The sequence below is a fragment of the Panthera uncia genome, chromosome C2 (assembly GCF_023721935.1).
Source record: "Panthera uncia isolate 11264 chromosome C2, Puncia_PCG_1.0, whole genome shotgun sequence".
Classification (NCBI taxonomy): Eukaryota; Metazoa; Chordata; class Mammalia; order Carnivora; family Felidae; genus Panthera; species Panthera uncia.
This window is the reverse complement of record NC_064810.1, coordinates 91,905,173-91,914,762: the sequence shown is the minus strand read 5'-3', so window position 1 is coordinate 91,914,762 and position 9,590 is coordinate 91,905,173. Positions and strand designations below refer to the sequence as shown.

The following is a 9,590-nucleotide window of genomic DNA, read 5'->3' as shown; positions in this document are numbered from 1 at the left end:
ATATTTATAAAATATATTGTATTTTATAATATATAAATATAATTATATATTTATATATAAATATAATATATTAATATATAAATATATTAATATATTAATATATATTATGTATATTAATATATATATATATTTTCTTCAGAGGCCACATTTTTTTCTTAGAGGTTTGTTACTGGTAGAAATTTGAAGACAAGAGGAATTAATAGTTATTTATTGAGTACATATTATGTGTAAGCCTTGTACCAGGGCTGCATTAGGGTTGCTCTTTTCCTTAAGTGCACATAATATGAGGTATTATCTCTCGTGTGTGTGTGTGTGTGTGTGTGTGTGTGTGTATGAGGAAATACAGGGCTAGAAAGGTTAAGTGCCTTGTGTAGCAGAGTGGGACTCAAGTGCCATCTATCTGGTTTGCTCTTCTCACTGTGCAGCTTGGTTTTCTTGGCTGATTTTTTAAAATGAACTGAAATTAAAATAAGATGAGCAGAGAGTGACTTAACTACTCAGTGTTTACACGCTAGCATGTTATTTAGAAGACAGCTGTGGCCTGAGTTCCATTTCATTTTATCTCACCATACAGTATGGCAGGAAAAGACACTTAAACGTGTAGAAGAAGTATGTGCCATTGTATATTTATTTTTTTAATCTAAAATTTCTTAAGATTGGTTTATCTAATTTAAAGATGGCATTGTAGGTGTGATATGGTTTTATCTAAAATTCTGAGTCCTTAACTTATTCTTCAAAACTTTTTGTGGATGTACAGTACGCTGAAAGGCAAACTTTAACTTCAAGATTTAAAAAGTGAATGGACTAGTGTGAAATGGAATTCTTTAGGAATCAGCAAGCAGATGTTTTGGGGAGATGATTCACTTTGGGCCCTTGAATCCTAATTCTGTTTCCCAATATCCTACCAGTCCTACTTGTCCTTTTCTTTTCTTTGTTTTTTTTTTTTTTAATTTTTTAATGTTTATTTATTTTTGACAGAGAGAGAGACAGAGCATGAGCTGGGGAGGGGCAGAGAGAGAGGGAGACACAGAATCCGAAGCCGGGTCCAGGCTCTGAGCTGTCAGCACAGAGCCCGACATGGGGCTCGAACTCAGACCATGAGATCATGACCTGAGCCGAAGTCAGACGCTCAACTGACTGAGCCACCCTGGCGCTCCTGTCGTCCTTTTCTTGTGGTGTGAAAACCCACCAAAAATGTGGCAGGTGGATGCCTTATCTACTGTGACTGCCTGGTGAGGTGACTGGAAATAAAGGAAAGGAATACCAGGTGGCTGTTGAACACTCTTGGGCTTAGCTTTTTAGAGCAAAAGCCAAGAACCCAAAGCGAAGAAATAAAGGACAGAAAAAGTTGAGGAGGGAGGAGGCACAAGACGGGCAGACGGTGGATGCCCAGCAGTGAGAGCAGGGTAGACACGGAAGTGGCAGCATCACAGAGGACAGAACTAGAGTGATGGGAAGTAGGAAAAACTAAAGTAGTTCTGGATTGCAAAACCATAGACCTTACTACACCTCCATGATCTTAAAAAATTCGGTGTTGGTAAAGAGATGGGGCTGAACGTGTCTGCGGTAGAGCCCGTGACCTGGCTAGCCGTATTTAAACGCTAAACCAGCAATTGTTTTTGAAAACTTCAACTTTGAACAGCCTAATCCCTGAATGATGTCCCAGGTGGATGTTTCATTAACCTCTTTACTGGTCTCCATGTGCCCAGCGTCTCCCATATCAGTTTGAGGTCCCCACACATGTTGGGGTTGTCTAGTAACGTTGCTTTCCCATTGGGGGGTTCTGCTCACAGGGTAAAATCCAGACTTGTAAGTGGAAGAACAAAGACTTTCCCTAGGTGGTCCTGCTCTGCAGTCTCGCCTTTACGCCTCTGTTCCCTGCATGTGTCATTATGGCCACTTCGGAATTCTAAACACATCCTGCCATCCAGGCCTCCGTGCATTTGCTTGTGTGATTGGTCTTTTGATTATCCAGTTGCAGTCTCTCGCTCCCGCTTTAATATCACTCCCAACTTAACTTTCCCCGATTTCTCAATGCTTCCTTCAGTTTCCATAGCTCTTTGTAGCAAATAGTCTGATTTTATTACAGTTCATTGCATTTTCTACCCTTGCACCCACACACAAAGAGGACGTCCTCTTTCTCGTCTTGGCATCATCCGTACTTTACAACATGCCTGGCACATGGTAACTACTCAGCAAGTAAATGCTTTCCAAAAATCAAGGCTTCAATAATAGCATTGAGCATTGATGTTAACTAAGTGTCATTGATGGAAAGTCAAGGGCTGAATAAGTGATAACATGCTGTGGAGTGGTGGGGAGGTGAAGTCCTCTCTGTTCCGTAAAATCCTTCCAAATCCCTAGAATAGGACTTCTTTGAATTCATTTCTGATTTTATGTTAGTGGGCATAAGATACCAGGCAATAGGAGTGCCAATTTTAGACAATTGAAAACACATAAGTAATATAGAAAAGTTAGCTCTGTCATTAGAATATTTAATGACAAAATATTGGGCACTGATTTCCTGTCAGAAGGATGAGAATTCCCCTTGGGCGCATTATTTCTTGATTATATCTTAGTGGGGGAAGAACAGTGTTCAATGAATGACATGGCCAACATTGAAATAGGCTTAAAAATATTAGAATCTTGGGAATATAGGCAGTTAAATCTGTTTCTTCACTGAACTGGCCTTGAGATTTTTTTTTCTTTTTAATGTTTATTTATATTTGAGAGAGAGAGACCGTGCAAGGGCGGGGGGGGGGGGGGAGGTGGGCAGAGAGAGAGGGAGACACAGAATCCGAAGCAGGCTCCAGGCTCTGAGCTGTCAGCACAGAGCCCCATGTGGTGATCAAACTCACAAACTGTGAGATCATGACCTGAGCTGAAGTCGGAAGCTCAACCAACTGAGCCACCCAGAGGCCGCTGGCCTTGAGATTCTGATAGTAGAGTTGTTTGTTTAGGTTCAATGCGTAGCTTACCAGACTTGCATGACATGAATTATTACCACATCAGTGTGGGTCACATTGCTCTTTCTCTGCCGATCAAAACTAGACATAAGGTGGCTGGATCTAAATGGTGGGGGACATTTTCGATTCCGTGTGCAAAAAGCACATGGTAGGGCTGGTTAGTGAAAAGTGGTCTGAACTGCCTATTCGCCCTCAGTGTGGTCGGAACCCAGCCTGTGGACATGGGGTGCATGGATGGAATTGAGGGGGAGAAAGGGGTTGTATCTCACCTGATGGACATTTTTGAAAAGGATTAACCCCGAAGTAGTGATGACAAGAATCACATTTTGTTCTCAGTGAACATAATTTTCAACAAAGGAAGAAGCGTTCTATTTTTTGGCACTGAAAAACTGGGTGAAAAATTTGTTTATTAAAGTGAAAGAAAATTATTTAAGTAAACATCATGGTGCTTCAAATACTCAAGAATATATGGTGGCTGTTACTTTTAGCTAGGGAAAAACTATACTTAAGCGTACATAGAATTTTGGTCTTTTATATTCTTGAGTTTTATCTTGAAAGTCCTCTAGTTGAAACCTTAGATTCTGGCATTTGTGGCCCTCTTAAAAGAGGCTTTTAACCTAGTTTTGGCCATCTATATTACATTTTGCATTTTTTCCATTTAAGTTAAGGCTATATTTTTATTCTTAGCAAACAGCAGCTCTTTTTGTAATAGAATCTCTTTATTCAAGGCAGTATACAATTAAAGAGAGGAGGAATGTATGACTTCTTACAAGCTGCCATTGTATTCTCTTTATAGCCCTTACCACTATCTATAAAGGTTTTATTTTTGCTTAAACACTACCCACCCCCCACCTCTCCTCATCCCATGTAAGTTCTGTTTGTCAGCCTGAGGTGGGCAGAACTTCGTATTGTCTAAGGCTCTATTCCACAATGCCTAGAGGAATGCCCAACCCATTCTGGCCACTCATTGCTACTTGCTAAATTAATAGAGATACAGTAGTAATTTTTCTGAGGACACTTGTTTTGTGAAATGGACTTACTGAACTCTTTTGAATGTATATGTTTTCAGCAGGCACTGGCATGATTTCAGTGTATAAAAGTGTCCTCCTTGGTTTGATTTCTCTTCCCTTGGTTACCTGTTAATCCATTCCTGCCTTTTTTTTTCTTTTTGGTTAATCACAGATGACTTTGGGAAACATAGAAGCTGTGGTACAATCTTTCCAGGAGTCCTCTTTTATTTTTCTTATGCCTCCTCTTGGCCCATGAGAAGTGGCATCTAGTGATTGTGATACTCTGTCATTAGCTCATTGGTTCATCTTAGGATTCTAGGGGAATTCAAGGACTTGACAAGGGCTTTCTGAGAATAAATCTTGTTCAGTATAAAAACAACTGTTTGTTGTTAGGTAAGGGTTTCCAACTGCCATTTTGGGCAGTTTCTAACTGCTATATTGGCTCTGGCTCAGGGAGTGGGCTTAGATTTCCTAGAACAGAACTTGTCCTCAGAACATGTCTCGGAGACACGCCTTTGACCCAGTTAAGTGAGTTCTCTCCTTATAGCTATTTATTAAAGTGTAAAGCATCTTCATGAAGAATTGACTTTGTGAAGCCCATGGCTATCAGAGCAGGGAATGCGTGTGTTAGAAGAGAAGAGCGTGCATTTTGGTCAGATGGGGCTGGATTCCAGTGCTAACTCTGTCATTTTGTAGTTTTGTGACTTTAGACAAGTTTCTTACCTTTCTTCAGCCTCAGTTTCCCCATCTGTATAATTTGGTTAGTAATACCTACCTGGCAGACCACAGGGCTTTAATAATAACTGTTTATGTAATTATCGAAAAAAAGCTGTTAAAAAGGCTTGATAAAGTAACCTGCATCATGCTGAGTTAATTTTAGAGCTATGTAGTGGTCTGATGAGGAGGCCAACTTTTGAACCTGCCATTCTTTGAAGAAATCAAACTATTAAAAATTTTGGAACATTGGAGAATTCTTGCTCCTTGCTTTAAATGGAACAAGTCCAGGGGTGCCTGGCTGGTTCAGTCCATAGAGCTTGCGACTCTTGATCGCGAGGTTGTAAGTTCAAGCCCCACGTTGGGTATTAAAATCTTTAAAAAAGAAAAAATTAACTGAACAAGTCCTAAAGCTCAGGAAGAAAACAAAACAAGACTATTTGTCATATCAGTGTTACAGACCAAGCCCCAGCTTCACATCCCGTGCAAGTCCCTGTGCCTTGACCCAGTGTGTAAGTACTTTTGGAGGCTTCCTGGTCTTACATGTTTTTTTTCCTGCCAGCTTTGGATTCAGGTTTCAGGTAGGACAGCTGCGCAGATGAGGCAGTCAGTACTCTCCTATTATCTTCTAGTACATTTCTATTTTACCTGTCACATTTTAATCTTAGGACATTTTCTTTGTGTCTATTATTCCCACAAAGATAATTATTGGTTATTTGCAGCTCATCTTTTCCCTTTTCCTGATTCGGAGCCAAGAGAGGGGACGCAGAAAATAAATGATGCCTACTTTTCGGTTTGTTTGAGGCCAGCTCTGGTCTCTAGGCCAGACACCAGGGTCTCAAAGGTGGATTGATGGATGGTTTGGGCCTTCCAGGGTCTGGGTGGAGCTTTGCCAGGATTTCTCTAGAGTTTGGGAATCTGGAGGGAGGGAGGGAGGGAGGGAGAGAGAGAGAGAGATAATTCAGAAAAAAAAGCGCTGCTATTCCTCTCATGTAGTCAGAAGTCATTTTTCCAAAGTTATTTGATATTCTTGGATAGAATCCTTCCTTACATGGAACTCTCCTGCAGCTTTTAGGTTATATCATTTTTTTCTGCCTAAAAATATCTGTCGAATAATCATAAATGCTGGCTCCAAGTGTGGAGTGTTCATTTATACATAAAACTGCTAATAGTAAGTAAGACCAGCCTCATAGAGATGGCAAGTGGAGAAAGCATCAGAAATGAAATGGGATGCCCTCTCCTAGCACAGTTTATATCTTGATTGTCTGGGTACTGGATTTGTAAGGAAGCTGCAAATGTAATGTCCCATCTTGGGTCAGTCAGTACCATTCTCCAGCAGAGGCTTTTGTCGTGGACACATCACATGGCAGTGACCGGTCAGGGGGCTGGTCATTTTTTATTTGAGGCGTACATTGGGAATTTGCCTCCAGGAATAGTCTTAGATACTATTGATCTGGTTAACCAGCCACCCACAGTTTAAATTGCAGAAGTAGCTTTCCTTTTCCTCATCTACTGGGTAAGAAGCCTAGTTAGATTTATACCTTTTAAGGAAAGATCTGTTAACACCTGTTTCAGTAGTCTTGTTAGGCAAAGCTTTGTCATGATGCTCTGTAGCCTTTTAGTGAATAATACTAATTCTGCCTCTTGTTTTATTGTTGGAAGATTTTAGAAGAATGGTCACTTATTTTTCATTGATTTTTGACAAACGTGCCTCTGGTTATCTTGGGCTGCTTGGTTCCTGTAGCCCTGATTTGAGACTCATCTGATGAAGCAAGCATAGCCTGAAGTATGCTCTTGTGATTTGATTAACATGGTTCTATTTTAATATCTCTGGGGACAAAGAATATATCAGTGGTGAAAATCTCTCTCTCTCTCTCTCTCTCTCTCTCTCTCTCTCTCTCTTTTCCTCCTCTGACAAGACACAGAATGCAGCACGAATTGTTTTAATGCTGACTTTGGAAAAGCAGGAAATTCTTAGTGGACAAAAAATGATGAGGTTTGGGCAGTGATAGGATGTTTTACGTTATGCATTTCTGAGAACTTGTAATAGTTATGTCTATCTGCTTTGTGGCTAGAGAGAGAAAGGAGGGAGGGAGGGAGAGAGGGAGGGGGGAGAGAGAGAGAGAGAGAGAGAGAGAGAGAGAGAGAGAGAGAGAGACTGCTATGATAGGAAAGGTTAAGTGCCAGGGAGCCTGCCAGGATGTGACTCACGCTCCTCAAGGCTGGGTGATGCAAGACAAGGCTGCTGCTGTCTCATTCATGTCTGTTGTCAGAGACAGGTTCCCGGGCACTGGTGTGTGTCAAAACTTTTTTTTTTAATCTCTCCTTTATTGACAGTGAAAACAGCAAAGTGGTCAGTTGGCCTCAGGATCATAAAATGCCTCCTTTTATAATAACTCCATGCCATGATGAATACGGTTTGCTCCAATAATGACTTTTGCTCTAAGAAAAATTGATATTGGGACACAGGTGATTTGCCTGGTTTCTGAGGTAACTTGGTAGATTATAATCTGGTTGCCATAGCAACCCAGCAGCAGGGAAAATTACAGGGACTAAACATTTGAAGAGTGGTATTTTAGTAGGATGCTTAAAAGCTCTTTGCCTATCATCTTTCTCCCTGAAGAAGCGGCGTGAGGGTCAGGAATTGGCCTCCGTAAGCAGAGAAGGGATGGCATAAATGGCTTTTGGAGGCTGGGTGCCTCAGGGCCATTCTTTGAATTGTGGCCTGGTGTCAGTGACCGCCAAGGAACCGTTACACTCTTCATGCAATGTGATAAGCAGGTAATGTGACAGAATCTGGACCATACCCCAATTCAGAAATCCCTTTTCTTGCCCGGGACTTTCCATAATACTGGTGAAGTGTACTTTGAGAACCGGCATTCGGGACATGTTGTCTGACAGTTTTGAGAGTGGTGGAAGAGAGTACGTGAATCGGGGATTGTCAGAGAATATCTGGGGCAGAGTCTTGGTGTCCTTTGATTTTTTTTTTTTTTTTTTTTCCTCCAACTAACTAATTCTATAGGCATGTAGTATACGTCTTATCCCGAGAGGTTCCACATAAGCAAATGGATTCTGCTGTATTACAGTGATGTTGGAATTGGTCTAAGGACTTTTAAAAAGACCTAGGGAACTTTCTTTGTTGGAGTGTCTTTTTGTATTCCATTGTAGTCGAGTTATGTCCTATGTTTATGTGAAAATAAAGTTAAATCAAAACTATTTTCATGTTAAGAATGACTTTAAAAGCTCAGTTTCAAGAAAGCAATTGAAATGTTTTAATCTCTCTATGGAGATCTGAAGGGATTTCCTTTTGAGTTCTTAAAATGGCACAGTGTGTTTACATTGGTGAGAATTTGAATACTTAAGACTGAAAGATTATTGACACAGTTACCGTACAGGAAAAATAAATTGCCTTGAAACCACCGTTATAATTCAAGATAATGAGAAGCACCAGGGATGAAACTTGGACTGCTTTTCCCTGAATGATCTTGTTTTCTCCAGCTAATGTATTTCCTGATTTAAATAATTACAATATCCCAGCAGTGTCTTCTGTGGGGAATTATTAGAAGAAGGAAAATACATGGATATTAAAGGTTTAGTTTTTAAAGATCAAACAGCTTTGATCTCAAACATTTTTACCAAACATAAATTATGGTACATACAGTAAATAATGTTATCTTTTTAGGGTGAACATTATGAAAGCTTAATTTCTAAGTTAAAATAATTGTTTGCGATCGTTTTTCCTTTATGTTTTCAGACTTTCATTCCTTAAATAGAAATGGTTATCAAGCACATACTCTATGCCAGGTACAGTTTTGAATACTTCTTTTATGCCAGGCCTTGTATTTCTAGAGTCAATGTTAAAGAAAGAAGGACAGACCCTAAAATAATGGCTTAATTAATTGCAGTTGTAAATTCTAGGAAGGAGAAGTGTAGGGGTGTGTGTGCGCGCGCGCGCGCGCGCGACCATATGGTGGGAGACCCAACCTGTCCTGAGAGGCAAATGCCACTTTTCTTTTGTTTGGCTTGGGGTTTTTTTAGATTTTATTTTTAAGTAATCTCTACGCCCAACGTGGGGCTCAAACCCACAACCCCAAGATCAAGAGTAACAATCCTCCACCGGCTGAGCCAGCCAGGTGCCCCAGCAGACGATACTTCTTAAGCTGACAAGAATGAATAGGCATTAGGTGGTCAGGCAAGGAGTAAGGTGGGTGGTAGGCAGTGAAGGACGACAGGAAGATTATTACAGGCAGAGGGAACGGTATGCTTGATGGTTTCAATGCAGGGAGGGACAAGGCTTGCCCCGAGAGCTAGAAGATGAATATGACCCTGACATCCTTTCAGTTTCCACAAATGTACAGTAATTATTTTAATAGTGTTAACCTTGCACATGATGATTTTCAAGTACAGGTTTTAAGCTTGGATTACATCTTTTAATTTGTATTTAGATATAAATTAGTGATTTTTTTTTCTTTTGTTACCTAAAGGAACTAGATTAGAGCTAAAACTGTAAGGCTCTTGAAAGAACATACTTTGCCATTGCTGTGCTTGGTCTAGTCTTGGAAGTTGTCTGCTAATATTAAATATTTATGTTCACTGACATTTAGATAATAGACTTAAAGATTTGAGAGTTTGAGGCTGATTTGTGATATTATTCATTTATTTTATAGTGTGTATCATTATTTCTAGATCTTCCAAACATTTTTCTTATAAATTGCTTTCTTTGTTTACACAGTAGAATCCTATAACCCAGGTCAGTAATGGACACTTGGGAACAGTATACAATAGTGTTTAGGCCAGAACTATATTTCTCTGTGCCATTTTCCTTTATAAGTATAGTTTCTGGTCTTTTTTCTTCTTTATCTGTTGTTTCTAAATTAGTGAAAGAAAAGAAGGAATTGTGTGA

General features: G+C 40.0%; 1 protein-coding gene across 3 annotated transcripts in view; it reads left to right on the top strand.

The window, feature by feature from the left end:
• The window catches only part of FNDC3B (fibronectin type III domain containing 3B), a 363,910-nt gene that overhangs the window by 97,896 nt on the left and 256,424 nt on the right, over positions 1-9,590 (top strand). The gene's annotated exons all lie outside the window — the stretch shown is intronic.